This window comes from Arachis ipaensis, unplaced genomic scaffold (assembly GCF_000816755.2).
Source record: "Arachis ipaensis cultivar K30076 unplaced genomic scaffold, Araip1.1 Aipa760, whole genome shotgun sequence".
NCBI lineage: Eukaryota > Viridiplantae > Streptophyta > Magnoliopsida > Fabales > Fabaceae > Arachis > Arachis ipaensis.
The window spans coordinates 27085-32319 of NW_015496100.1; the positions used below are offsets into that span (position 1 = coordinate 27085).

The 5235-nt window shown below is 44.8% G+C and overlaps 1 long non-coding RNA gene across 2 annotated transcripts in view; it reads left to right on the forward strand.

Annotated features, from left to right (window-relative positions):
- Positions 1-5235, forward strand: part of LOC110268600 — a 6475-nt gene that overhangs the window by 471 nt on the left and 769 nt on the right. The window contains exon 2 of one of the 2 annotated variants that reach the window (XR_002356844.1): positions 5041-5103. The exons of the other annotated variant lie outside the window; for it this stretch is intronic. This is a non-coding gene — a long non-coding RNA (uncharacterized LOC110268600). Of the gene's footprint in view, positions 1-5040; positions 5104-5235 lie in introns of those variants that run through there. 2 annotated transcript variants of the gene reach the window in all.

Here is a 5235-nt window from a genome sequence, read left to right on the forward strand (position 1 = left end):
GGATAGGGTCTTTTAAAGAACGAGGGTCAGCACGATGTAAAAAAAAATAAGAAAGAAAAAAAAGAAAAAAACGGGAAAAAAAAACGAAAAAAAAAATCGGAGGAGACTACCGGAGATGAGGCCATTACGGCTTGCCTTCAGGTGTCCTCCTCCAGATAGGGTGATTTAAAGAACGAAGGTCAGCACGACATAAATAAAAACATCGGGAAAAAAAACGAAAAAAAATTGGAGGAGCCTGTCGGAGATGAGGCCATTACGGCTCGCCTTCAGGTGTCCTCCTCGAGATAGGGTCATTTAAAGAACCAGGGGCAGCACGACGTAAAAAAAATGGGGAAAAAAATGAAATAAAAAAAATCGGAGGGGGCTGTCGGAGATGAGGCCATTACGGCTCGCTTTCAGGTGTCCTCCTCGGGATACGGTCATTTAAAGAATGTGGGTCAACACGACGTAAAAAAAATGGGGAAAAAAATGAAATAAAAAAAATCGGAGGGGGCTGTCGGAGATGAGGCCATTACGGCTCGCTTTCAGGTGTCCTCCTCGGGATACGGTCATTTAAAGAATGTGGGTCAACACGACGTAAAAAAAATGGGGAAAAAAATGAAATAAAAAAAATCGGAGGGGGCTGTCGGAGATGAGGCCATTACGGCTCGCTTTCAGGTGTCCTCCTCGGGATACGGTCATTTAAAGAATGTGGGTCAACACGACGTAAAAAAAATGGGGAAAAAAATGAAATAAAAAAAATCGGAGGGGGCTGTCGGAGATGAGGCCATTACGGCTCGCTTTCAGGTGTCCTCCTCGGGATACGGTCATTTAAAGAATGTGGGTCAACACGACGTAAAAAAAATGGGGAAAAAAATGAAATAAAAAAAATCGGAGGGGGCTGTCGGAGATGAGGCCATTACGGCTCGCTTTCAGGTGTCCTCCTCGGGATACGGTCATTTAAAGAATGTGGGTCAACACGACGTAAAAAAAATGGGGAAAAAAATGAAATAAAAAAAATCGGAGGGGGCTGTCGGAGATGAGGCCATTACGGCTCGCTTTCAGGTGTCCTCCTCGGGATACGGTCATTTAAAGAATGTGGGTCAACACGACGTAAAAAAAATGGGGAAAAAAATGAAATAAAAAAAATCGGAGGGGGCTGTCGGAGATGAGGCCATTACGGCTCGCTTTCAGGTGTCCTCCTCGGGATACGGTCATTTAAAGAATGTGGGTCAACACGACGTAAAAAAAATGGGGAAAAAAATGAAATAAAAAAAATCGGAGGGGGCTGTCGGAGATGAGGCCATTACGGCTCGCTTTCAGGTGTCCTCCTCGGGATACGGTCATTTAAAGAATGTGGGTCAACACGACGTAAAAAAAATGGGGAAAAAAATGAAATAAAAAAAATCGGAGGGGGCTGTCGGAGATGAGGCCATTACGGCTCGCTTTCAGGTGTCCTCCTCGGGATACGGTCATTTAAAGAATGTGGGTCAACACGACGTAAAAAAAATGGGGAAAAAAATGAAATAAAAAAAATCGGAGGGGGCTGTCGGAGATGAGGCCATTACGGCTCGCTTTCAGGTGTCCTCCTCGGGATACGGTCATTTAAAGAATGTGGGTCAACACGACGTAAAAAAAATGGGGAAAAAAATGAAATAAAAAAAATCGGAGGGGGCTGTCGGAGATGAGGCCATTACGGCTCGCTTTCAGGTGTCCTCCTCGGGATACGGTCATTTAAAGAATGTGGGTCAACACGACGTAAAAAAAATGGGGAAAAAAATGAAATAAAAAAAATCGGAGGGGGCTGTCGGAGATGAGGCCATTACGGCTCGCTTTCAGGTGTCCTCCTCGGGATACGGTCATTTAAAGAATGTGGGTCAACACGACGTAAAAAAAATGGGGAAAAAAATGAAATAAAAAAAATCGGAGGGGGCTGTCGGAGATGAGGCCATTACGGCTCGCTTTCAGGTGTCCTCCTCGGGATACGGTCATTTAAAGAATGTGGGTCAACACGACGTAAAAAAAATGGGGAAAAAAATGAAATAAAAAAAATCGGAGGGGGCTGTCGGAGATGAGGCCATTACGGCTCGCTTTCAGGTGTCCTCCTCGGGATACGGTCATTTAAAGAATGTGGGTCAACACGACGTAAAAAAAATGGGGAAAAAAATGAAATAAAAAAAATCGGAGGGGGCTGTCGGAGATGAGGCCATTACGGCTCGCTTTCAGGTGTCCTCCTCGGGATACGGTCATTTAAAGAATGTGGGTCAACACGACGTAAAAAAAATGGGGAAAAAAATGAAATAAAAAAAATCGGAGGGGGCTGTCGGAGATGAGGCCATTACGGCTCGCTTTCAGGTGTCCTCCTCGGGATACGGTCATTTAAAGAATGTGGGTCAACACGACGTAAAAAAAATGGGGAAAAAAATGAAATAAAAAAAATCGGAGGGGGCTGTCGGAGATGAGGCCATTACGGCTCGCTTTCAGGTGTCCTCCTCGGGATACGGTCATTTAAAGAATGTGGGTCAACACGACGTAAAAAAAATGGGGAAAAAAATGAAATAAAAAAAATCGGAGGGGGCTGTCGGAGATGAGGCCATTACGGCTCGCTTTCAGGTGTCCTCCTCGGGATACGGTCATTTAAAGAATGTGGGTCAACACGACGTAAAAAAAATGGGGAAAAAAATGAAATAAAAAAAATCGGAGGGGGCTGTCGGAGATGAGGCCATTACGGCTCGCTTTCAGGTGTCCTCCTCGGGATACGGTCATTTAAAGAATGTGGGTCAACACGACGTAAAAAAAATGGGGAAAAAAATGAAATAAAAAAAATCGGAGGGGGCTGTCGGAGATGAGGCCATTACGGCTCGCTTTCAGGTGTCCTCCTCGGGATACGGTCATTTAAAGAATGTGGGTCAACACGACGTAAAAAAAATGGGGAAAAAAATGAAATAAAAAAAATCGGAGGGGGCTGTCGGAGATGAGGCCATTACGGCTCGCTTTCAGGTGTCCTCCTCGGGATACGGTCATTTAAAGAATGTGGGTCAACACGACGTAAAAAAAATGGGGAAAAAAATGAAATAAAAAAAATCGGAGGGGGCTGTCGGAGATGAGGCCATTACGGCTCGCTTTCAGGTGTCCTCCTCGGGATACGGTCATTTAAAGAATGTGGGTCAACACGACGTAAAAAAAATGGGGAAAAAAATGAAATAAAAAAAATCGGAGGGGGCTGTCGGAGATGAGGCCATTACGGCTCGCTTTCAGGTGTCCTCCTCGGGATACGGTCATTTAAAGAATGTGGGTCAACACGACGTAAAAAAAATGGGGAAAAAAATGAAATAAAAAAAATCGGAGGGGGCTGTCGGAGATGAGGCCATTACGGCTCGCTTTCAGGTGTCCTCCTCGGGATACGGTCATTTAAAGAATGTGGGTCAACACGACGTAAAAAAAATGGGGAAAAAAATGAAATAAAAAAAATCGGAGGGGGCTGTCGGAGATGAGGCCATTACGGCTCGCTTTCAGGTGTCCTCCTCGGGATACGGTCATTTAAAGAATGTGGGTCAACACGACGTAAAAAAAATGGGGAAAAAAATGAAATAAAAAAAATCGGAGGGGGCTGTCGGAGATGAGGCCATTACGGCTCGCTTTCAGGTGTCCTCCTCGGGATACGGTCATTTAAAGAATGTGGGTCAACACGACGTAAAAAAAATGGGGAAAAAAATGAAATAAAAAAAATCGGAGGGGGCTGTCGGAGATGAGGCCATTACGGCTCGCTTTCAGGTGTCCTCCTCGGGATACGGTCATTTAAAGAATGTGGGTCAACACGACGTAAAAAAAATGGGGAAAAAAATGAAATAAAAAAAATCGGAGGGGGCTGTCGGAGATGAGGCCATTACGGCTCGCTTTCAGGTGTCCTCCTCGGGATACGGTCATTTAAAGAATGTGGGTCAACACGACGTAAAAAAAATGGGGAAAAAAATGAAATAAAAAAAATCGGAGGGGGCTGTCGGAGATGAGGCCATTACGGCTCGCTTTCAGGTGTCCTCCTCGGGATACGGTCATTTAAAGAATGTGGGTCAACACGACGTAAAAAAAATGGGGAAAAAAATGAAATAAAAAAAATCGGAGGGGGCTGTCGGAGATGAGGCCATTACGGCTCGCTTTCAGGTGTCCTCCTCGGGATACGGTCATTTAAAGAATGTGGGTCAACACGACGTAAAAAAAATGGGGAAAAAAATGAAATAAAAAAAATCGGAGGGGGCTGTCGGAGATGAGGCCATTACGGCTCGCTTTCAGGTGTCCTCCTCGGGATACGGTCATTTAAAGAATGTGGGTCAACACGACGTAAAAAAAATGGGGAAAAAAATGAAATAAAAAAAATCGGAGGGGGCTGTCGGAGATGAGGCCATTACGGCTCGCTTTCAGGTGTCCTCCTCGGGATACGGTCATTTAAAGAATGTGGGTCAACACGACGTAAAAAAAATGGGGAAAAAAATGAAATAAAAAAAATCGGAGGGGGCTGTCGGAGATGAGGCCATTACGGCTCGCTTTCAGGTGTCCTCCTCGGGATACGGTCATTTAAAGAATGTGGGTCAACACGACGTAAAAAAAATGGGGAAAAAAATGAAATAAAAAAAATCGGAGGGGGCTGTCGGAGATGAGGCCATTACGGCTCGCTTTCAGGTGTCCTCCTCGGGATACGGTCATTTAAAGAATGTGGGTCAACACGACGTAAAAAAAATGGGGAAAAAAATGAAATAAAAAAAATCGGAGGGGGCTGTCGGAGATGAGGCCATTACGGCTCGCTTTCAGGTGTCCTCCTCGGGATAGGGTCATTTAAAGAACGAGGGTCAGCACGACGTAAAAAAAAAACCGGGAAAAAAACAAAAAAAAATCAGAAGAGCCTGCCGGAGATGAGGCCATTACGGCTTGCCTTCAGGTGTCCTCCTCGGGATAAAGTCATTTAAAGAACGAGGGTCAGCACGACGTAAAAAAAAATCGTGAAAAAAAAACGAAAAAGAATCAGAGGAGCCAGCCGGAGATGAGGACATTACAGCTCGCCTTCAGGTGTCCTACTCGGGATAGGGTCATTTAAAGAACGAGGGTCAGAACGACTTTAAAAAAAAACGGGGAAAAAAACGAAAAAAAATCGGAGGAGGCTACCGGAGATGAGGCCATTACGGCTCGCCTTCAGGTGTCCTCCTCGGGATAGGGTCATTTAAAGAACGAGGGTCAGCACAACGTAAAAAAAATAAAAAAAAA